The following is a 27,402-nucleotide window of genomic DNA, read 5'->3' on the forward strand; positions in this document are numbered from 1 at the left end:
TTACCTCAACAACTCGCGGCTGTACATAACACTTTCCACGTCTCGAATTTAAAGAAATGTTTTGCTAAAGAAGATCTCACTATTCCGTTAGATGAAATCCAAATCAACGAAAAACTTCAATTCATCGAAGAACCCGTCGAAATAATGGATCGTGAGGTTAAAAGACTTAAGCAAAACAAGATACCAATTGTTAAGGTTCGATGGAATGCTCGTAGAGGACCCGAGTTCACCTGGGAGCGTGAAGATCAGATGAAGAAGAAATACCCGCATCTATTTCCAGAAGATTCGTCAACACCTTCAACAGCTTAAAATTTCGGGGCGAAATTTATTTAACGGGTAGGTACTGTAGTGACCCGAACTTTTCCATGTTTATATATATTAACTGAGATTGATGTTTACATGATTAAATGTTTCCAACATGTTAAGCAATCAAACTTGTTAAGACTTGATTAATTGAAATAGGTTTCATATAGACAATTGACCACCCAAGTTGACCGGTGATTCACGAACGTTAAAACTTGTAAAAAACTATATGATGACATATATATGGTTATATATATAGTTAACATGATATTATGATAAGTAAACATATCATTAATTATATTAACAATGAACTACATATGTAAAAACAAGACTACTAACTTAATGATTTTGAAACGAGACATATATGTAACGTTTATCGTTGTAACGACATTTAATGTATATATATCATATTAAGAGATATTCGTACATCATAATATCATAATAATATAATAATTTAAAATCTCTTTTGTTATTATAAACATTGGGTTAACAACATTTAACAAGATCGTTAACCTAAAGGTTTCAAAACAACACTTACATGTAACGACTAACGATGACTTAACGACTCAGTTAAAATGTATATACATGTAGTGTTTTAATATGTATTTATACACTTTTGAAAGACTTCAATACACTTATCAAAATACTTCTACTTAACAAAAATGCTTACAATTACATTCTCGTTCAGTTTCATCAACAATTCTACTCGTATGCACCCGTATTCGTACTCGTACAATACACAGCTTTTAGATGTATGTACTATTGGTATATACACTCCAATGATCAGCTCTTAGCAGCCCATGTGAGTCACCTAACACATGTGGGAACCATCATTTGGCAACTAGCATGAAATATCTCATAAGATTACAAAAATATGAGTAATCATTCATGACTTATTTACATGAAAACAAAATTACATATCCTTTATATCTAATCCATACACCAACGACCAAAAACACCTACAAACACTTTCATTCTTCAATTTTCTTCATCTAATTGAACTCTCTCAAGTTCTATCTTCAAGTTCTAAGTGTTCTTCATAAATTCCAAAAGTTCTAGTTTCATAAAATCAAGAATACTTTCAAGTTTGCTAGCTCACTTCCAATCTTGTAAGGTGATCATCCAACCTCAAGAAATCTTTGTTTCTTACAGTAGGTTATCATTCTAATACAAGGTAATAATCATATTCAAACTTTGGTTCAATTTCTATAACTATAACAATCTTATTTCAAGTGATGATCTTACTTGAACTTGTTTTCGTGTCATGATTTTGCTTCAAGAACTTTGAGCCATCCAAGGATCCATTGAAGCTAGATCCATTTTTATCTTTTCCAGTAGGTTCATCCAAGGAACTTAAGGTAGTAATGATGTTCATAACATCATTCAATTCATACATATAAAGCTATCTTATTCGAAGGTTTAAACTTGTAATCACTAGAACATAGTTTAGTTAATTCTAAACTTGTTCGCAAACAAAAGTTAATCCTTCTAACTTGACTTTTAAAATCAACTAAACACATGTTCTATATCTATATGATATGCTAACTTAATGATTTAAAACCTGGAAACACGAAAAACACCATAAAACCGGATTTACGCCGTCGTAGTAACACCGCGGGCTGTTTTGGGTTAGTTAATTAAAAACTATGATAAACTTTGATTTAAAAGTTGTTATTCTGAGAAAATGATTTTTATTATGAACATGAAACTATATCCAAAAATTATGGTTAAACTCAAAGTGGAAGTATGTTTTCTAAAATGGTCATCTAGACGTCGTTCTTTCGACTGAAATGACTACCTTTACAAAAACGACTTGTAACTTATTTTTCCGACTATAAACCTATACTTTTTTTGTTTAGATTCATAAAATAGAGTTCAATATGAAACCATAGCAATTTGATTCACTCAAAACGGATTTAAAATGAAGAAGTTATGGGTAAAACAAGATTGGATAATTTTTCTCATTTTAGCTACGTGAAAATTGGTAACAAATCTATTCCAACCATAACTTAATCAACTTGTATTATATATTATGTAATCTTGAGATACCATAGACACGTATACAATGTTTCGACCTATCATGTCGACACATCTATATATATTTCGGAACAACCATAGACACTCTATATGTGAATGTTGGAGTTAGCTATACAGGGTTGAGGTTGATTCCAAAATATATATAGTTTGAGTTGTGATCAATACTGAGATACGTATACACTGGGTCGTGGATTGATTCAAGATAATATTTATCGATTTATTTCTGTACATCTAACTGTGGACAACTAGTTGTAGGTTACTAACGAGGACAGCTGACTTAATAAACTTAAAACATCAAAATATATTAAAAGTGTTGTAAATATATTTTGAACATACTTTGATATATATGTATATATTGTTATAGGTTCGTGAATCAACCAGTGGCCAAGTCTTACTTCCCGACGAAGTAAAAATCTGTGAAAGTGAGTTATAGTCCCACTTTTAAAATCTAATATTTTTGGGATGAGAATACATGCAGGTTTTATAAATGATTTACAAAATAGACACAAGTACGTGAAACTACATTCTATGGTTGAATTATCGAAATCGAATATGCCCTTTTTATTAAGTCTGGTAATCTAAGAATTAGGGAACAGACACCCTAATTGACGCGAATCCTAAAGATAGATCTATTGGGCCTAACAAACCCCATCCAAAGTACCGGATGCTTTAGTACTTCGAAATTTATATCATATCCGAAGGGTGTCCCGGAATGATGGGGATATTCTTATATATGCATCTTGTTATTGTCGGTTACCAGGTGTTCACCATATGAATGATTTTTATCTCTATGTATGGGATGTGTATTGAAATATGAAATCTTGTGGTCTATTGTTACGATTTGATATATATAGGTTAAACCTATAACTCACCAACATTTTTGTTGACGTTTTAAGCATGTTTATTCTCAGGTGATTATTAAGAGCTTCCGCTGTCACATACTTAAATAAGGACAAGATTTGGAGTCCATGCTTGTATGATATTGTGTAAAAACTGCATTCAAGAAACTTATTTTGTTGTAACATATTTGTATTGTAAACCATTATGTAATGGTCGTGTGTAAACAGGATATTTTAGATTATCATTATTTGATAATCTACGTAAAGCGTTTTAAACCTTTATTGATGAAATAAAGGTTATGGTTTGTTTAAAAATGAATGCAGTCTTTGAAAAACGTCTCATATAGAGGTCAAAACCTCGCAACGAAATCAAGTAATATGGAACGTTTTTAATCAATAAGACGTTCCATATTAATTGATTTCGTTGCGAGGTTTTGACCTCTATATGAGACGTTTTTCAAAGATTGCATTCATTTTAAAACAAACCATAACCTTTATTTCATCAATAAAGGTTTAAAAAGCTTTACGTAGATTATCAAATAATGATAATCTATAATATCCTGTTTACACACGACCATTACATAATGGTTTACAATACAAATATGTTACAACGAAAAAAAGTTTCTTGAATGCAGTTTTTACACAATATCATACAAGCATGGACTTCAAATCTCGTCCTTATTTAAGTATGCGATAGCGGAAGCTCTTAATAATCACCTGAGAATAAACATGCTTAAAATGTCAACAAAAAATGTTGGTGAGTTATAGGTTTAACCTATATATTATCAAATCATAATAATAGACCACATGATTTCATATTTCAATACACATCCCATACATAGAGATAAAAATCATTCATATGGTGAACACCTGGTAACCGACATTAACAAGATGCATATATATAAGAATATCCCCATCATTCCGGGACACCCTTCGGATATGATATAAATTTCGAAGTACTAAAGCATCCGGTACTTTGGATGGGGTTTGTTAGGCCCAATAGATCTATCTTTAGGATTCGTGTCAATTAGGGTGTCTGTTCCCTAATTCTTAGATTACCAGACTTAATAAAAAGGGGCATATTCGATTTCGATAATTCAACCATAGAATGTAGTTTCACGTACTTGTGTCTATTTTGTAAATCATTTATAAAACCTGCATGTATTCTCATCCCAAAAATATTATATTTTAAAAGTGGGACTATAACTCACTTTCACATATTTTTACTTCGTCGGGAAGTAAGACTTGGCCACTGGTTGATTCACGAACCTATAACAATATATACATATATATCAAAGTATGTTCAAAATATATTTACAACACTTTTAATATATTTTGATGTTTTAAGTTTATTAAGTCAGCTGTCCTCGTTAGTAACCTACAACTAGTTGTCCACAGTTAGATGTACAGAAATAAATCGATAAATATTATCTTGAATCAATCCACGACCCAGTGTATACGTATCTCAATATTGATCACAACTCAAACTATATATATTTTGGAATCAACCTCAACCCTGTATAGCTAACTCCAACATTCACATATAGAGTGTCTATGGTTGTTCCGAAATATATATAGATGTGTCGACATGATAGGTCGAAACATTGTATACGTGTCTATGGTATCTCAAGATTACATAATATACAACACAAGTTGATTAAGTTATGGTTGGAATAGATTTGTTACCAATTTTCACGTAGCTAAAATGAGAAAAATTATCCAATCTTGTTTTACCCATAACTTCTTCATTTTAAATCCGTTTTGAGTGAATCAAATTGATATGGTTTCATATTGAACTCTATTTTATGAATCTAAACAGAAAAGTATAGGTTTGTAGTCGGAAAAATAAGTTACAAGTCATTTTTGTAAAGGTAGTCATTTCAGTCGAAAGAACGACGTCTAGATGACCATTTTAGAAAACATACTTCCACTTTGAGTTTAATCATAATTTTTGGATATAGTTTCATGTTCATAATAAAAATCATTTTCTCAGAATAACAACTTTAAAATCAAAGTTTATCATAGTTTTTAATTAACTAACCCAAAACAGCCCGCGGTGTTACTACGACGGCGTAAATTCGGTTTTACAGTGTTTTTCGTGTTTCCAGGTTTTAAATCATTAAGTTAGCATATCATATAGATATAGAAGATGTGTTTAGTTGATTTTAAAAGTCAAGTTAGAAGGATTAACTTTTGTTTGCGAACAAGTTTAGAATTAACTAAACTATGTTCTAGTGATTACAAATTTAAACCTTCGAATAAGATAGCTTTATATGTATGAATCGAATGATGTTATGAACATCATTACTACCTTAAGTTCCTTGGATAAATCTACTGGAAAAGAGAAAAATGGATCTAGCTTCAATGGATCCTTGGATGGCTCGAAGTTCTTGAAGCAGAATCATGACACGAAAACAAGTTCAAGTAAGATCATCACTTGAAATAAGATTGTTATAGTTATAGAAATTGAACCAAAGTTTGAATATGATTATTACCTTGTATTAGAATGATAACCTACTGTAAGAAACAAAGATTTCTTGAGGTTGGATGATCACCTTACAAGATTGGAAGTGAGCTAGCAAACTTGAAAGTATTCTTGATTTTATGAAACTAGAACTTTTGGAGTTTATGAAGAACACTTAGAACTTGAAGATAGAACTTGAGAGAGATCAATTAGATGAATAAAATTGAAGAATGAAAGTGTTTGTAGGTGTTTTTGGTCGTTGGTGTATGGATTAGATATAAAGGATATGTAATTTTGTTTTCATGTAAATAAGTCATGAATGATTACTCATATTTTTGTAATTTTATGAGATATTTCATGCTAGTTGCCAAATGATGGTTCCCACATGTGTTAGGTGACTCACATGGGCTGCTAAGAGCTGATCATTGGAGTGTATATACCAATAGTACATACATCTAAAAGCTGTGTATTGTACGAGTACGAATACGGGTGCATACGAGTAGAATTGTTGATGAAACTGAACGAGGATGTAATTGTAAGCATTTTTGTTAAGTAGAAGTATTTTGATAAGTGTATTGAAGTCTTTCAAAAGTGTATAAATACATATTAAAACACTACATGTATATACATTTTAACTGAGTCGTTAAGTCATCGTTAGTCGTTACATGTAAATGTTGTTTTGAAACCTTTAGGTTAACGATCTTGTTAAATGTTGTTAACCCAATGTTTATAATATCAAAAGAGATTTTAAATTATTATATTATCATGATATTATGATGTACGAATATCTCTTAATATGATATATATACATTAAATGTCGTTACAACGATAATCGTTACATATATGTCTCGCTTCAAAATCATTAAGTTAGTAGTCTTGTTTTTACATATGTAGTTCATTGTTAATATACTTAATGATATGTTTACTTATCATAATATAATGTTAACTATATATATAACCATATATATGTCATCATATAGTTTTTACAAGTTTTAACGTTCGTGAATCACCGGTGAACTTGGGTGGTCAATTGTCTATATGAAACCTAATAAGAAAATAAACGAGCTACGCTATGTATGGTCAATTGTCTATCTTGAATCAATCCACGACCCAGTGTATACGTATCTCAGTATTGATCACAACTCAAACTATATATATTTTGGAATCAACCTCAACCCTGTATAGCTAACTCCAACATTCACATATAGAGTGTCTATGGTTGTTCCGAAATATATATAGATGTGTCGACATGATAGGTCGAAACATTGTATACGTGTCTATGGTATCTCAAGATTACATAATATACAATACAAGTTGATTAAGTTATGGTTGGAATAGATTTGTTACCAATTTTCACGTAGCTAAAATGAGAAAAATTATCCAATCTTGTTTTACCCATAACTTCTTCATTTTAAATCCGTTTTGAGTGAATCAAATTGCTATGGTTTCATATTGAACTCTATTTTATGAATCTAAACAGAAAAGTATAGGTTTATAGTCGGAAAAATAAGTTACAAGTTATTTTTGTAAAGGTAGTCATTTCAGTCGAAAGAACGACGTCTAGATGACCATTTTAGAAAACATACTTCCACTTTGAGTTTAATCATAATTTTTGGATATAGTTTCATGTTCATAATAAAAATCATTTTCTCAGAATAACAACTTTAAAATCAAAGTTTATCATAGTTTTTAATTAACTAACCCAAAACAGCCCGCGGTGTTACTACGACGGCGTAAATCCGGTTTTACGGTGTTTTTCGTGTTTCCAGGTTTTAAATCATTAAGTTAGCATATCATATAGATATAGAACATGTGTTTAGTTGATTTTAAAAGTCAAGTTAGAAGGATTAACTTTTGTTTGCGAACAAGTTTAGAATTAACTAAACTATGTTCTAGTGAATACAAGTTTAAACCTTCGAATAAGATAGCTTTATATGTATAAATTGAATGATGTTATGAACATCATTACTGCCTTAAGTTCCTTGGATAAACCTACTGGAAAAGAGAAAAATGGATCTAGCTTCAATGGATCCTTGGATGGCTCGAAGTTCTTGAAGCAGAATCATGACACGAAAACAAGTTCAAGTAAGATCATCACTTGAAATAAGATTGTTATAGTTATAGAAATTGAACCAAAGTTTGAATATGATTATTACCTTGTATTAGAATGATAACCTACTGTAAGAAACAAAGATTTCTTGAGGTTGGATGATCACCTTACAAGATTGGAAGTGAGCTAGCAAACTTGAAAGTATTCTTGATTTTATGAAACTATAACTTTTGGAATTTATGAAGAACACTTAGAACTTGAAGATAGAACTTGAGAGAGATCAATTAGATGAAGAAAATTGAAGAATGAAAGTGTTTGTAGGTGTTTTTGGTCGTTGGTGTATGGATTAGATATAAAGGATATGTAATTTTGTTTTCATGTAAATAAGTCATGAATGATTACTCATATTTTTGTAATTTTATGAGATATTTCATGCTAGTTGCCAAATGATGGTTCCCACATGTGTTAGGTGACTCACATGGGCTGCTAAGAGCTGATCATTGGAGTGTATATACCAATAGTACATACATCTAAAAGCTGTGTATTGTACGAGTACGAATACGGGTGCATACGAGTAGAATTGTTGATGAAACTGAACGAGGATGTAATTGTAAGCATTTTTGTTAAGTAGAAGTATTTTGATAAGTGTATTGAAGTCTTTCAAAAGTGTATAAATACATATTAAAACACTACATGTATATACATTTTAACTGAGTCGTTAAGTCATCGTTAGTCGTTACATGTAAGTGTTGTTTTGAAACCTTTAGGTTAACGATCTTGTTAAATGTTGTTAACCCAATGTTTATAATATCAAATGAGATTTTAAATTATTATATTATCATGATATTATCATGTATGAATATCTCTTAATATGATATATATACATTAAATGTCTTTACAACGATAATCGTTACATATATGTCTCGTTTAAAAATCATTAAGTTAGTAGTCTTGTTTTTACATATGTAGTTCATTGTTAATATACTTAATGATATGTTTACTTATCATAGTATCATGTTAACTATATATATATCCATATATATGTCATCATATAGTTTTTACAAGTTTTAACGTTCGTGAATCACCGGTCAACTTGGGTGGTCAATTGTCTATATGCAAATTTCGAAGTACTAATGCTCAGCTTCTAACTTAATGGTGTACGGAGAAAAGGGCAACACGAAGCTACATCTTATTAGTAATTTGAAGGCACAAAAACTAATAAGAAAAGGTTGCTATGCTGTTCTAGCACACGTCGAGAAAGTACAAACTGAAGAAAAGAGCATCAATGATGTTCCCATTGCAAAAGAATTTCCCGATGTATTTCCGAAAGAATTACCGGGATTACCCCCACATCGATCCGTTGAATTTCAAATAGATCTTGTACCAGGAGCTGCACCAATAGCTCGTGCTCCTTACAGACTCGCACCCAGCGAGATGAAAGAACTGCAAAGCCAATTACAAGAACTTTTAGAGCGTGGTTTCATTCGACCAAGCACATCACCGTGGGGAGCTCCTGTTTTGTTTGTCAAGAAGAAAGATGGTACATTCAGGTTATGTATCGACTACCGAGAGTTAAACAAACTTACCATCAAGAACCGCTACCCACTACCGAGAATCGACGACTTATTTGATCAACTACAAGGCTCGTCTGTTTATTCAAAGATTGACTTACGTTCCGGGTATCATCAAATGCGGGTGAAAGAAGATGATATTCCAAAGACTGCTTTCAGAACACGTTACGGTCATTACGAGTTTATGGTCATGCCGTTTGGTTTAACTAATGCACCAGCTGTGTTCATGGACCTTATGAACCGAGTGTGTGGACCATACCTTGACAAGTTTGTCATTGTTTTCATTGATGACATACTTATTTACTCAAAGAATGACCAAGAACACGGTGAACATTTGAGAAAAGTGTTAGAAGTATTGAGGAAGGAAGAATTGTACGCTAAGTTTTCAAAGTGTGCATTTTGGTTGGAAGAAGTTCAATTCCTCGGTCACATAGTGAACAAAGAAGGTATTAAGGTGGATCCGGCAAAGATAGAAACTGTTGAAAAGTGGGAAACCCCGAAAACTCCGAAACACATACGCCAGTTTTTAGGACTAGCTGGTTACTACAGAAGGTTCATCCAAGACTTTTCCAGAATAGCAAAACCCTTGACTGCATTAACGCATAAAGGGAAGAAATTTGAATGGAATGATGAACAAGAGAAAGCGTTTCAGTTATTGAAGAAAAAGCTAACTACGGCACCTATATTGTCATTGCCTGAAGGGAATGATGATTTTGTGATTTATTGTGACGCATCAAAGCAAGGTCTCGGTTGTGTATTAATGCAACGAACGAAGGTGATTGCTTATGCGTCTAGACAATTGAAGATTCACGAACAAAATTATACGACGCATGATTTGGAATTAGGCGCGGTTGTTTTTGCATTAAAGACTTGGAGGCACTACTTATATGGGGTCAAAAGTATTATATATACCGACCACAAAAGTCTTCAACACATATTTAATCAGAAACAGCTGAATATGAGGCAGCGTAGGTGGATTGAATTATTGAATGATTACGACTTTGAGATTCGTTACCACCCGGGGAAGGCAAATGTGGTAGCCAATGCCTTGAGCAGGAAGGACAGAGAACCCATTCGAGTAAAATCTATGAATATAATGATTCATAATAACCTTACTACTCAAATAAAGGAGGCGCAACAAGGAGTTTTAAAAGAGGGAAATTTAAAGGATGAAATACCCAAAGGATCGAAGAAGCATCTTAATATTCGGGAAGACGGAACCCGGTATAGGGCTGAAAGGATTTGGGTACCAAAATTTGGAGATATGAGAGAAATGGTACTTAGGGAAGCTCATAAAACCAGATACTCAATACATCCTGGAACGGGGAAGATGTACAAGGATCTCAAGAAACATTTTTGGTGGCCGGGTATGAAAGCCGATGTTGCTAAATACGTAGGAGAATGTTTGACGTGTTCTAAGGTCAAAGCTGAGCATCAGAAACCATCAGGTCTACTTCAACAACCCGAAATCCCGGAATGGAAATGGGAAAACATTACCATGGATTTCATCACTAAATTGCCAAGGACTGCAAGTGGTTTTGATACTATTTGGGTAATAGTTGACCGTCTCTCCAAATCAGCACACTTCTTGCCAATAAGAGAAGATGACAAGATGGAGAAGTTAGCACGACTGTATTTGAAGGAAGTCATCTTCAGACATGGAATACCAATCTCTATTATCTCTGATAGGGATGGCAGATTTATTTCAAGATTCTGGCAGACATTACAGCAAGCATTAGGAACTCGTCTAGACATGAGTACTGCCTATCATCCACAAACTGATGGGCAGAGCGAAAGGACGATACAAACGCTTGAAGACATGCTACGAGCATGTGTTATTGATTTCGGAAACAGTTGGGATCGACATCTACCGTTAGCAGAATTTTCCTACAACAACAGCTACCATTCAAGCATTGAGATGGCGCCGTTTGAAGCACTTTATGGTAGAAAGTGCAGGTCTCCGATTTGTTGGAGTGAAGTGGGGGATAGACAGATTACGGGTCCGGAGATTATACAAGAAACTACCGAGAAGATCATCCAAATTCAACAACGGTTGAAAACCGCCCAAAGTCGACAAAAGAGCTACGCTGACATTAAAAGAAAAGATATAGAATTTGAAATTGGAGAGATGGTCATGCTTAAAGTTGCACCTTGGAAAGGCGTTGTTCGATTTGGTAAACGAGGGAAATTAAATCCAAGGTATATTGGACCATTCAAGATTATTGATCGTATCGGACCAGTAGCTTACCGACTAGAGTTACCTCAACAACTCGCGGCTGTACATAACACTTTCCACGTCTCGAATTTAAAGAAATGTTTTTCTAAAGAAGATCTCACTATTCCGTTAGATGAAATCCAAATCAACGAAAAACTTCAATTCATCGAAGAACCCGTCGAAATAATGGATCGTGAGGTTAAAAGACTTAAGCAAAACAAGATACCAATTGTTAAAGTTCGATGGAATGCTCGTAGAGGACCTGAGTTCACCTGGGAGCGTGAAGATCAGATGAAGAAGAAATACCCGCATCTATTTCCAGAAGATTCGTCAACACCTTCAACAGCTTAAAATTTCGGGACGAAATTTATTTAACGGGTAGGTACTGTAGTGACCCGAACTTTTCCATGTTTATATATATTAATTGAGATTGATATTTACATGATTAAATGTTTCCAACATGTTAAGCAATCAAACTTGTTAAGACTTGATTAATTGAAATAGGTTTCATATAGACAATTGACCACCCAAGTTCACCGGTGATTCACGAACGTTAAAACTTGTAAAAACTATATGATGACATATATATGGTTATATATATAGTTAACATTATATTATGATAAGTAAACATATCATTAAGTATATTAACAATGAACTACATATGTAAAAACAAGACTACTAACTTAATGATTTTGAAGCGAGACATATATGTAACGATTATCGTTGTAACGACATTTAATGTATATATATCATATTAAGAGATATTCGTACATCATAATATCATGATAATATAATAATTTAAAATCTCTTTTGATATTATAAACATTGGGTTAACAACATTTAACAAGATCGTTAACCTAAAGGTTTCAAAACAACATTTACATGTAACGACTAACGATGACTTAACGACTCAGTTAAAATGTATATACATGTAGTGTTTTAATATGTATTTATACACTTTTGAAAGACTTCAATACACTTATCAAAATACTTCTACTTAACAAAAATGCTTACAATTACATCCTCGTTCAGTTTCATCAACAATTCTACTCGTATGCACCCGTATTCGTACTCGTACAATACACAGCTTTTAGATGTATGTACTATTGGTATATACACTCCAATGATCAGCTCTTAGCAGCCCATGTGAGTCACCTAACACATGTGGGAACCATCATTTGGCAACTAGCATGAAATATCTCATAAAATTACAAAAATATGAGTAATCATTCATGACTTATTTACATGAAAACAAAATTACATATCCTTTATATCTAATCCATACACCAACGACCAAAAACACCTACAAACACTTTCATTCTTCAATTTTATTCATCTAATTGATCTCTCTCAAGTTCTATCTTCAAGTTCTAAGTGTTCTTCATAAACTCCAAAAGTTCTAGTTTCATAAAATCAAGAATACTTTCAAGTTTGCTAGCTCACTTCCAATCTTGTAAGGTGATCATCCAACCTCAAGAAATCTTTGTTTCTTACAGTAGGTTATCATTCTAATACAAGGTAATAATCATATTCAAACTTTGGTTCAATTTCTATAACTATAACAATCTTATTTCAAGTGATGATCTTACTTGAACTTGTTTTCGTGTCATGATTTTGCTTCAAGAACTTTGAGCCATCCAAGGATCCATTGAAGCTAGATCCATTTTTCTCTTTTCCAGTAGGTTCATCCAAGGAACTTAAGGTAGTAATGATGTTCATAACATCATTCGATTCATACATATAAAGCTATCTTATTCGAAGGTTTAAACTTGTAATCACTAGAACATAGTTTAGTTAATTCTAAACTATTTCGCAAACAAAAGTTAATCCTTCTAACTTGACTTTTAAAATCAACTAAACACATGTTCTATATCTATATGATATGCTAACTTAATGATTTAAAACCTGGAAACACGAAAAACACCGTAAAACCGGATTTACGCCGTCTTAGTAACACCGCGGGCTGTTTTGGGTTAGTTAATTAAAAACTATGATAAACTTTGATTTAAAAGTTGTTATTCTGAGAAAATGATTTTTATTATGAACATGAAACTATATCCAAAAATTATGGTTAAACTCAAAGTGGAAGTATGTTTTCTAAAATGGTCATCTAGACGTCGTTCTTTCGACTGAAATGACTACCTTTACAAAAACGACTTGTAACTTATTTTTCCGACTAGAAACCTATACTTTTTTTGTTTAGATTCATAAAATAGAGTTCAATATGAAACCATAGCAATTTGATTCACTCAAAACGGATTTAAAATGAAGAAGTTATGGGTAAAACAAGATTGGATAATTTTTCTCATTTTAGCTACGTGAAAATTGGTAACAAATCTATTCCAACCATAACTTAATCAACTTGTATTATATATTATGTAATCTTGAGATACCATAGACACGTATACAATGTTTCGACCTATCATGTCGACACATCTATATATATTTCGGAACAACCATAGACACTCTATATGTGAATGTTGGAGTTAGCTATACAGGGTTGAGGTTGATTCCAAAATATATATAGTTTGAGTTGTGATCAATACTGAGATACGTATACACTGGGTCGTGGATTGATTCAAGATAATATTTATCGATTTATTTCTGTACATCTAACTGTGGACAACTAGTTGTAGGTTACTAACGAGGACAGCTGACTTAATAAACTTAAAACATCAAAATATATTAAAAGTGTTGTAAATATATTTTGAACATACTTTGATATATATGTATATATTGTTATAGGTTCGTGAATCAACCAGTGGCCAAGTCTTACTTCCCGACGAAGTAAAAATCTGTGAAAGTGAGTTATAGTCCCACTTTTAAAATCTAATATTTTTGGGATGAGAATACATGCAGGTTTTATAAATGATTTACAAAATAGACACAAGTACGTGAAACTACATTCTATGGTTGAATTATCGAAATCGAATATGCCCCTTTTTATTAAGTCTGGTAATCTAAGAATTAGGGAACAGACACCCTAATTGACGCGAATCCTAAAGATAGATCTATTGGGCCTAACAAACCCCATCCAAAGTACCGGATGCTTTAGTACTTCGAAATTTATATCATATCCGAAGGGTGTCCCGGAATGATGGGGATATTCTTAAATATGCATCTTGTTAATGTCGGTTACCAGGTGTTCACCATATGAATGATTTTTATCTCTATGTATGGGATGTGTATTGAAATATGAAATCTTGTGGTCTATTATTATGATTTGATAATATATAGGTTAAACCTATAACTCACCAACATTTTTTGTTGACATTTTAAGCATGTTTATTCTCAGGTGATTATTAAGAGCTTCCGCTGTCGCATACTTAAATAAGGACAAGATTTGGAGTCCATGCTTGTATGATATTGTGTAAAAACTGCATTCAAGAAACTTATTTTGTTGTAACATATTTGTATTGTAAACCATTATGTAATGGTCGTGTGTAAACAGGATATTATAGATTATCATTATTTGATAATCTACGTAAAGTTTTTTAAACCTTTATTGATGAAATAAAGGTTATGGTTTGTTTTAAAATGAATGCAATCTTTGAAAAACGTCTCATATAGAGGTCAAAACCTCGCAACGAAATCAATTAATATGGAACGTTTTTAATCAATAAGAACGGGATTAAAAACGTTCCATATTAATTGATTTCGTTGCGAGGTTTTGACCTCTATATGAGACGTTTTTCAAAGATTGCATTCATTTTAAAACAAACCATAACCTTTATTTCATCAATAAAGGTTTAAAAAGCTTTACGTAGATTATCAAATAATGATAATCTATAATATCCTGTTTACACACGACCATTACATAATGGTTTACAATACAAATATGTTACAACGAAAAAAAGTTTCTTGAATGCAGTTTTTACACAATATCATACAAGCATGGACTTCAAATCTCGTCCTTATTTAAGTATGCGATAGCGGAAGCTCTTAATAATCACCTGAGAATAAACATGCTTAAAATGTCAACAAAAAATGTTGGTGAGTTATAGGTTTAACCTATATATTATCAAATCATAATAATAGACCACAAGATTTCATATTTCAATACACATCCCATACATAGAGATAAAAATCATTCATATGGTGAACACCTGGTAACCGACAATAACAAGATGCATATATAAGAATATCCCCATCATTCCGGGACACCCTTCGGATATGATATAAATTTCGAAGTACTAAAGCATCCGGTACTTTGGATGGGGTTTGTTAGGCCCAATAGATCTATCTTTAGGATTCGCGTCAATTAGGGTGTCTGTTCCCTAATTCTTAGATTACCAGACTTAATAAAAAGGGGCATATTCGATTTCGATAATTCAACCATAGAATGTAGTTTCACGTACTTGTGTCTATTTTGTAAATCATTTATAAAACCTGCATGTATTCTCATCCCAAAAATATTAGATTTTAAAAGTGGGACTATAACTCACTTTCACAGATTTTTACTTCGTCGGGAAGTAAGACTTGGCCACTGGTTGATTCACGAACCTATAACAATATATACATATATATCAAAGTATGTTCAAAATATATTTACAACACTTTTAATATATTTTGATGTTTTAAGTTTATTAAGTCAGCTGTCCTCGTTAGTAACCTACAACTAGTTGTCCACAGTTAGATGTACAGAAATAAATCGATAAATATTATCTTGAATCAATCCACGACCCAGTGTATACGTATCTCAGTATTGATCACAACTCAAACTATATATATTTTGGAATCAACCTCAACCCTGTATAGCTAACTCCAACATTCACATATAGAGTGTCTATGGTTGTTCCGAAATATATATAGATGTGTCGACATGATAGGTCGAAACATTGTATACGTGTCTATGGTATCTCAAGATTACATAATATACAACACAAGTTGATTAAGTTATGGTTGGAATAGATTTGTTACCAATTTTCACGTAGCTAAAATGAGAAAAATTATCCAATCTTGTTTTACCCATAACTTCTTCATTTTAAATCCGTTTTGAGTGAATCAAATTGATATGGTTTCATATTGAACTCTATTTTATGAATCTAAACAGAAAAGTATAGGTTTGTAGTCGGAAAAATAAGTTACAAGTCATTTTTGTAAAGGTAGTCATTTCAGTCGAAAGAACGACGTCTAGATGACCATTTTAGAAAACATACTTCCACTTTGAGTTTAATCATAATTTTTGGATATAGTTTCATGTTCATAATAAAAATCATTTTCTCAGAATAACAACTTTAAAATCAAAGTTTATCATAGTTTTTAATTAACTAACCCAAAACAGCCCGCGGTGTTACTACGACGGCGTAAATTCGGTTTTACAGTGTTTTTCGTGTTTCCAGGTTTTAAATCATTAAGTTAGCATATCATATAGATATAGAACATGTGTTTAGTTGATTTTAAAAGTCAAGTTAGAAGGATTAACTTTTGTTTGCGAACAAGTTTAGAATTAACTAAACTATGTTCTAGTGATTACAAATTTAAACCTTCGAATAAGATAGCTTTATATGTATGAATCGAATGATGTTATGAACATCATTACTACCTTAAGTTCCTTGGATAAATCTACTGGAAAAGAGAAAAATGGATCTAGCTTCAATGGATCCTTGGATGGCTCGAAGTTCTTGAAGCAGAATCATGACACGAAAACAAGTTCAAGTAAGATCATCACTTGAAATAAGATTGTTATAGTTATAGAAATTGAACCAAAGTTTGAATATGATTATTACCTTGTATTAGAATGATAACCTACTGTAAGAAACAAAGATTTCTTGAGGTTGGATGATCACCTTACAAGATTGGAAGTGAGCTAGCAAACTTGAAAGTATTCTTGATTTTATGAAACTAGAACTTTTGGAGTTTATGAAGAACACTTAGAACTTGAAGATAGAACTTGAGAGAGATCAATTAGATGAATAAAATTGAAGAATGAAAGTGTTTGTAGGTGTTTTTGGTCGTTGGTGTATGGATTAGATATAAAGGATATGTAATTTTGTTTTCATGTAAATAAGTCATGAATGATTACTCATATTTTTGTAATTTTATGAGATATTTCATGCTAGTTGCCAAATGATGGTTCCCACATGTGTTAGGTGACTCACATGGGCTGCTAAGAGCTGATCATTGGAGTGTATATACCAATAGTACATACATCTAAAAGCTGTGTATTGTACGAGTACGAATACGGGTGCATACGAGTAGAATTGTTGATGAAACTGAACGAGGATGTAATTGTAAGCATTTTTGTTAAGTAGAAGTATTTTGATAAGTGTATTGAAGTCTTTCAAAAGTGTATAAATACATATTAAAACACTACATGTATATACATTTTAACTGAGTCGTTAAGTCATCGTTAGTCGTTACATGTAAATGTTGTTTTGAAACCTTTAGGTTAACGATCTTGTTAAATGTTGTTAACCCAATGTTTATAATATCAAAAGAGATTTTAAATTATTATATTATCATGATATTATGATGTACGAATATCTCTTAATATGATATATATACATTAAATGTCGTTACAACGATAATCGTTACATATATGTCTCGCTTCAAAATCATTAAGTTAGTAGTCTTGTTTTTACATATGTAGTTCATTGTTAATATACTTAATGATATGTTTACTTATCATAATATAATGTTAACTATATATATAACCATATATATGTCATCATATAGTTTTTACAAGTTTTAACGTTCGTGAATCACCGGTGAACTTGGGTGGTCAATTGTCTATATGAAACCTATTTCAATTAATCAAGTCTTAACAAGTTTGATTGCTTAACATGTTGGAAACATTTAATCATGTAAATATCAATCTCAATTAATATATATAAACATGGAAAAGTTCGGGTCACTACAGTACCTACCCGTTAAATAAATTTCGTCCCGAAATTTTAAGCTGTTGAAGGTGTTGACGAATCTTCTGGAAATAGATGCGGGTATTTCTTCTTCATCTGATCTTCACGCTCCCAGGTGAACTCAGGTCCTCTACGAGCATTCCATCGAACTTTAACAATTGGTATCTTGTTTTGCTTAAGTCTTTTAACCTCACGATCCATTATTTCGACGGGTTCTTCGATGAATTGAAGTTTTTCGTTGATTTGGATTTCATCTAACGGAATAGTGAGATCTTCTTTAGAAAAACATTTCTTTAAATTCGAGACGTGGAAAGTGTTATGTACAGCCGCGAGTTGTTGAGGTAACTCTAGTCGGTAAGCTACTGGTCCGATACGATCAATAATCTTGAATGGTCCAATATACCTTGGATTTAATTTCCCTCGTTTACCAAATCGAACAACGCCTTTCCAAGGTGCAACTTTAAGCATGACCATCTCTCCAATTTCAAATTCTATATCTTTTCTTTTAATGTCAGCGTAGCTCTTTTGTCGACTTTGGGCGGTTTTCAACCGTTGTTGAATTTGGATGATCTTCTCGGTAGTTTCTTGTATAATCTCCGGACCCGTAATCTGTCTATCCCCCACTTCACTCCAACAAATCGGAGACCTGCACTTTCTACCATAAAGTGCTTCAAACGGCGCCATCTCAATGCTTGAATGGTAGCTGTTGTTGTAGGAAAATTCTGCTAACGGTAGATGTCGATCCCAACTGTTTCCGAAATCAATAACACATGCTCGTAGCATGTCTTCAAGCGTTTGTATCGTCCTTTCGCTCTGCCCATCAGTTTGTGGATGATAGGCAGTACTCATGTCTAGACGAGTTCCTAATGCTTGCTGTAATGTCTGCCAGAATCTTGAAATAAATCTGCCATCCCTATCAGAGATAATAGAGATTGGTATTCCATGTCTGGAGATGACTTCCTTCAAATACAGTCGTGCTAACTTCTCCATCTTGTCATCTTCTCTTATTGGCAAGAAGTGTGCTGATTTGGAGAGACGGTCAACTATTACCCAAATAGTATCAAAACCACTTGCAGTCCTTGGCAATTTAGTGATGAAATCCATGGTAATGTTTTCCCATTTCCATTCCGGGATTTCGGGTTGTTGAAGTAGACCTGATGGTTTCTGATGCTCAGCTTTGACCTTAGAACACGTCAAACATTCTCCTACGTATTTAGCAACATCGGCTTTCATACCCGGCCACCAAAAATGTTTCTTGAGATCCTTGTACATCTTCCCCGTTCCAGGATGTATTGAGTATCTGGTTTTATGAGCTTCCCTAAGTACCATTTCTCTCATATCTCCAAATTTTGGTACCCAAATCCTTTCAGCCCTATACCGGGTTCCGTCTTCCCGAATATTAAGATGCTTCTTCGATCCTTTGGGTATTTCATCCTTTAAATTTCCCTCTTTTAAAACTCCTTGTTGCGCCTCCTTTATTTGAGTAGTAAGGTTATTATGAATCATTATATTCATAGATTTTACTCGAATGGGTTCTCTGTCCTTCCTGCTCAAGGCATTGGCTACCACATTTGCCTTCCCCGGGTGGTAACGAATCTCAAAGTCGTAATCATTCAATAATTCAATCCACCTACGCTGCCTCATATTCAGCTGTTTCTGATTAAATATGTGTTGAAGACTTTTGTGGTCGGTATATATAATACTTTTGACCCCATATAAGTAGTGCCTCCAAGTCTTTAATGCAAAAACAACCGCGCCTAATTCCAAATCATGCGTCGTATAATTTTGTTCGTGAATCTTCAATTGTCTAGACGCATAAGCAATCACCTTCGTTCGTTGCATTAATACACAATCGAGACCTTGCTTTGATGCATCACAATAAATCACAAAATCATCATTCCCTTCAGGCAATGACAATATAGGTGCCGTAGTTAGCTTTTTCTTCAATAACTGAAACGCTTTCTCTTGTTCATCATTCCATTCAAATTTCTTCCCTTTATGCGTTAATGCAGTCAAGGGTTTTGCTATTCTGGAAAAGTCTTGGATGAACCTTCTGTAGTAACCAGCTAGTCCTAAAAACTGGCGTATGTGTTTCGGAGTTTTCGGGGTTTCCCACTTTTCAACAGTTTCTATCTTTGCCGGATCCACCTTAATACCTTCTTTGTTCACTATGTGACCGAGGAATTGAACTTCTTCCAACCAAAATGCACACTTTGAAAACTTAGCGTACAATTCTTCCTTCCTCAATACTTCTAACACCTTTCTCAAATGTTCACCGTGTTCTTGGTCATTCTTTGAGTAAATAAGTATGTCATCAATGAAAACAATGACAAACTTGTCAAGGTATGGTCCACACACTCGGTTCATAAGGTCCATGAACACAGCTGGTGCATTAGTTAAACCAAACGGCATGACCATAAACTCGTATTGACCGTAACGTGTTCTGAAAGCAGTCTTTGGAATATCATCTTCTTTCACCCGCATTTGATGATACCCGGAACGTAAGTCAATCTTTGAATAAACAGACGAGCCTTGTAGTTGATCAAATAAGTCGTCGATTCTCGGTAGTGGGTAGCGGTTCTTGATGGTAAGTTTGTTTAACTCTCGGTAGTCGATACATAACCTGAATGTACCATCTTTCTTCTTGACAAACAAAACAGGAGCTCCCCACGGTGATGTGCTTGGTCGAATGAAACCACGCTCTAAAAGTTCTTGTAATTGGCTTTGCAGTTCTTTCATCTCGCTGGGTGCGAGTCTGTAAGGAGCACGAGCTATTGGTGCAGCTCCTGGCACAAGATCTATTTGAAATTCAACGGATCGATGTGGGGGTAATCCCGGTAATTCTTTCGGAAATACATCGGGAAATTCTTTTGCAATGGGAACATCATTGATGCTCTTTTCTTCAGTTTGTACTTTCTCGACGTGTGCTAAAACAGCATAGCAACCTTTTCTTATTAGTTTTTGTGCCTTCAAATTACTAATAAGATGTAGCTTCGTGTTGCCCTTTTCTCCGTACACCATTAAGGGTTTTCCTTTTTCTCGTATAATGCGAATTGCATTTTTGTAACAAACGATCTCCGCTTTCACTTCTTTCAACCAGTCCATACCGATTATCACATCAAAACTCCCTAACTCTACTGGTATCAAATCAATCTTAAATGTTTCGCTAACCAGTTTAATTTCTCGATTCCGACATATATTATCTGCTGAAATTAATTTACCATTTGCTAATTCGAGTAAAAATTTACTATCCAAAGGCGTCAATGGACAACTTAATTTAGCACAAAAATCTCTACTCATATAGCTTCTATCCGCACCCGAATCAAATAAAACGTAAGCAGATTTATTGTCAATAAGAAACGTACCCGTAACAAGCTCCGGGTCTTCCTGTGCCTCTACCGCATTAATATTGAAAACTCTTCCACGGCCTTGTCCATTCGTGTTCTCCTGGTTCGGGCAATTTCTAATAATGTGGCCTGGTTTTTCACATTTATAACAAACTACATTGGCATAACTTGCTCCGACACTACTTGCTCCGCCATTACTCGTTCCGACACCATTTGTTCCTTTCGTTCTATTAACCCCTGGTCCGTAGACCTCACACTTCGCCGCGCTATGACCATTTCTTTTACACTTGTTGCAAAATTTGGTGCAGAACCCTGAGTGATTCTTTTCACACCTTTGGCATAGTTGCTTCTGATTGTTGTTGTTGTTGCGGTTATTATTGTTGTTGGGATGATTGTTGTAGTTGCTGTTGTTGTTGTTGTTGTTGTTGTTGTTGGGCCGTTTGTTGTAGTTGCGATTGATGTTGCGATTGTTGGGATAATTGTTGCGATTATTGTTGTAATTGCTGTTGTTGTTGTATTGGTGATTCTTATCACCGTTTTCCTCCCACTTTCTTTTGACTTGCTTCACATTGGCCTCTTCAGTAGTCTGTTCTTTAATTCTTTCTTCAATCTGGTTCACTAGTTTGTGAGCCATTCTACATGCCTGTTGTATGGAGGCGGGCTCGTGTGAACTTATATCTTCTTGGATTCTTTCCGGTAATCCTTTCACAAACGCGTCGATCTTCTCTTCCTCATCTTCGAATGCTCCCGGACACAATAGGCACAATTCTGTGAATCGTCTTTCGTACGTGGTAATATCAAATCCTTGGGTTCGTAACCCTCTAAGTTCTGTCTTGAGCTTATTGACCTCGGTTCTGGGACGGTACTTCTCGTTCATCAAGTGCTTGAATGATGACCACGGTAGTGCGTACGCATCATCTTGTCCCACTTGCTCTAGATAGGTATTCCACCATGTTAACGCAGAACCTGTGAAGGTATGCGTAGCGTACTTCACTTTGTCCTCTTCAGTACACTTACTTATGGCAAACACCGATTCAACCTTCTCGGTCCACCGTTTCAATCCGATCGGTCCTTCGGTTCCATCAAATTCCAAAGGTTTGCAGGCAGTGAATTCTTTGTAGGTGCATCCTACACGATTTCCTGTACTGCTAGATCCAAGGTTATTGTTGGTATGTAGCGCAGCCTGTACTGCGGCTATGTTTGAAGCTAGAAAAGTACGAAATTCCTCTTCATTCATATTCACGGTGTGTCGAGTAGTCGGTGCCATTTCCTTCAAAATAGTTAAATGGAACAAGTTAATCATACAGAATATTAAGAGTAGTTAATAGTATTTCGTAGCATAATATGAACTCTTTTATAAAAGCTTTTTCTTCATATTAGCGTTTTATAAGTTTAAATTCGGGTAGTACCTACCCGTTAAGTTCATACTTAGTAGCTAATATACAATTCAACTACTACAATTCTATATGAAAAACTGATTATAATAATATTTCGCGTTCAAACTTTTATACAATATTTTACAAACTTACAATACCGCTTATTTTACATAAAGCATGAAATATAGCACACAATAACTTTGATACAAGATAGTTGTGAAGACAATTCTAGCTAGTACACAAGTCGTTCAGCAAAGGCAATAAATACACGTAATTCATACGTCCAGAAACAAGTCATGCATTCTGGTTTTACTAGGACTACTTCCCATCCTTGGTCTTGTGCAACATAACCGTTATGGCCGTTGATAAGACAGCGTGTTGTAACGTCATCAAAGGGACGAGGGTTACGTAATGTCCAACAGTCCCGTAATAATCTAAAAACCTCATTTCTTACCCCAATTACCGACTCCGTCACTTGTGGAAACGTTTTGTTTAATAGTTGTAGCCCGATGTTCTTGTTCTCACTTTGGTGAGAAGCGAACATTACTAATCCGTAAGCATAACATGCTTCTTTATGTTGCATGTTAGCCGCTTTTTCTAAATCACGAAGTCCAATATTCGGATATATTGAGTCAAAATAATTTCTTAACCCGTTGCGTAAAATAGCATTTGGGTTCCCCGCAATATATGCGTCAAAGTAAACACATCGTAACTTATGGGTTTCCCAATGTGATATCCCCCATCTTTCAAACGAAAGTCTCTTATAAACCAAGACATTCTTGGAACGTTCTTCGAATGTCTTACAAACTGATCTCGCCTTAAATAGTTGTGCCGAAGAATTCTGGCCGACTCTAGACAAGATTTCATCAATCATGTCTCCGGGTAGGTCTCTTAAAATATTGGGTTGTCTATCCATTTTGTGTTTTTAAACTGTAAAATAGACAAGAGTTAGATTCATAAAAAAATACTTATTAATACAAGCAATTTTTACATAAAGCATAAGAACACTATATTACATATATTACACCACACGAATACAACTATCTTATTCCGACTCGCTCGTTTCTTCTTCTTCGGTTTTGGTTCGTTTTGCCAAGTTTCTAGGGATATATGATGTTCCCCTAATACGAGCCGTCGTTGTCCACATTGGTTTAGAAAAACCTGGTGGTTTAGAGGTTCCCGGGTCATTGTTACAACTTAAGGACTTCGGGGGTTGACGATACATATAAAGTTCATCGGGGTTGGAATTAGATTTCTCTATTTTTATGCCCTTTCCCTTATTATTTTCTTTTGCCTTTTTAAATTCAGTTGGGGTAATTTCTATAACATCATCGGAATTCTCGTCGGAATCCGATTCATCGGAGAATTGGTAATCCTCCCAATATTTTGCTTCCTTGGCGGAAACACCATTGACCATAATTAACTTTGGTCGGTTGGTTGAGAATTTTCTTTTACTTAACCGTTTTATTATTTCCCCCACCGGTTCTATTTCTTCATCCGGTTCCGATTCTTCTTCCGGTTCCGATTCTTCTTCCGGTTCCGACTCTTCTTCCGGTTCCTCTTCGGGAACTTGTGAATCAGTCCACAAATTATTCCAATTTACATTTGACTCTTCATTATTATTAGGTGAGTCAATGGGACTTGTTCTAGAGGTAGACATCTATCACATAATATCAAACACGTTAAGAGATTAATATATCACATAATATTCATATGTTAAAAATATATAGTTTCCAACAAAAATGTTAAGCAATCATTTTTAAAGAAAACACGGTCGAAGTCCAGACTCACTAATGCATCCTAACAAACTCGATAAGACACACTAATGCAAATATTATGTGAAGCAAGTCAAAAGAAAGTGGGAGGAAAACGGTGATAAGAATCACCAATACAACAACAGCTACCATTCAAGCATTGAGATGGCGCCGTTTGAAGCACTTTATGGTAGAAAGTGCAGGTCTCCGATTTGTTGGAGTGAAGTGGGGGATAGACAGATTACGGGTCCGGAGATTATACAAGAAACTACCGAGAAGATCATCCAAATTCAACAACGGTTGAAAACCGCCCAAAGTCGACAAAAGAGCTACGCTGACATTAAAAGAAAAGATATAGAATTTGAAATTGGAGAGATGGTCATGCTTAAAGTTGCACCTTGGAAAGGCGTTGTTCGATTTGGTAAACGAGGGAAATTAAATCCAAGGTATATTGGACCATTCAAGATTATTGATCGTGTCGGACCAGTAGCTTACCGACTAGAGTTACCTCAACAACTCGCGGCTGTACATAACACTTTCCACGTCTCGAATTTAAAGAAATGTTTTGCTAAAGAAGATCTCACTATTCCGTTAGATGAAATCCAAATCAACGAAAAACTTCAATTCATCGAAGAACCCGTCGAAATAATGGATCGTGAGGTTAAAAGACTTAAGCAAAACAAGATACCAATTGTTAAGGTTCGATGGAATGCTCGTAGAGGACCCGAGTTCACCTGGGAGCGTGAAGATCAGATGAAGAAGAAATACCCGCATCTATTTCCAGAAGATTCGTCAACACCTTCAACAGCTTAAAATTTCGGGGCGAAATTTATTTAACGGGTAGGTACTGTAGTGACCCGAACTTTTCCATGTTTATATATATTAACTGAGATTGATGTTTACATGATTAAATGTTTCCAACATGTTAAGCAATCAAACTTGTTAAGACTTGATTAATTGAAATAGGTTTCATATAGACAATTGACCACCCAAGTTGACCGGTGATTCACGAACGTTAAAACTTGTAAAAAACTATATGATGACATATATATGGTTATATATATAGTTAACATGATATTATGATAAGTAAACATATCATTAATTATATTAACAATGAACTACATATGTAAAAACAAGACTACTAACTTAATGATTTTGAAACGAGACATATATGTAACGTTTATCGTTGTAACGACATTTAATGTATATATATCATATTAAGAGATATTCGTACATCATAATATCATAATAATATAATAATTTAAAATCTCTTTTGTTATTATAAACATTGGGTTAACAACATTTAACAAGATCGTTAACCTAAAGGTTTCAAAACAACACTTACATGTAACGACTAACGATGACTTAACGACTCAGTTAAAATGTATATACATGTAGTGTTTTAATATGTATTTATACACTTTTGAAAGACTTCAATACACTTATCAAAATACTTCTACTTAACAAAAATGCTTACAATTACATTCTCGTTCAGTTTCATCAACAATTCTACTCGTATGCACCCGTATTCGTACTCGTACAATACACAGCTTTTAGATGTATGTACTATTGGTATATACACTCCAATGATCAGCTCTTAGCAGCCCATGTGAGTCACCTAACACATGTGGGAACCATCATTTGGCAACTAGCATGAAATATCTCATAAGATTACAAAAATATGAGTAATCATTCATGACTTATTTACATGAAAACAAAATTACATATCCTTTATATCTAATCCATACACCAACGACCAAAAACACCTACAAACACTTTCATTCTTCAATTTTCTTCATCTAATTGAACTCTCTCAAGTTCTATCTTCAAGTTCTAAGTGTTCTTCATAAATTCCAAAAGTTCTAGTTTCATAAAATCAAGAATACTTTCAAGTTTGCTAGCTCACTTCCAATCTTGTAAGGTGATCATCCAACCTCAAGAAATCTTTGTTTCTTACAGTAGGTTATCATTCTAATACAAGGTAATAATCATATTCAAACTTTGGTTCAATTTCTATAACTATAACAATCTTATTTCAAGTGATGATCTTACTTGAACTTGTTTTCGTGTCATGATTTTGCTTCAAGAACTTTGAGCCATCCAAGGATCCATTGAAGCTAGATCCATTTTTATCTTTTCCAGTAGGTTCATCCAAGGAACTTAAGGTAGTAATGATGTTCATAACATCATTCAATTCATACATATAAAGCTATCTTATTCGAAGGTTTAAACTTGTAATCACTAGAACATAGTTTAGTTAATTCTAAACTTGTTCGCAAACAAAAGTTAATCCTTCTAACTTGACTTTTAAAATCAACTAAACACATGTTCTATATCTATATGATATGCTAACTTAATGATTTAAAACCTGGAAACACGAAAAACACCATAAAACCGGATTTACGCCGTCGTAGTAACACCGCGGGCTGTTTTGGGTTAGTTAATTAAAAACTATGATAAACTTTGATTTAAAAGTTGTTATTCTGAGAAAATGATTTTTATTATGAACATGAAACTATATCCAAAAATTATGGTTAAACTCAAAGTGGAAGTATGTTTTCTAAAATGGTCATCTAGACGTCGTTC

This window comes from Rutidosis leptorrhynchoides, chromosome 4 (assembly GCF_046630445.1).
Source record: "Rutidosis leptorrhynchoides isolate AG116_Rl617_1_P2 chromosome 4, CSIRO_AGI_Rlap_v1, whole genome shotgun sequence".
NCBI lineage: Eukaryota > Viridiplantae > Streptophyta > Magnoliopsida > Asterales > Asteraceae > Rutidosis > Rutidosis leptorrhynchoides.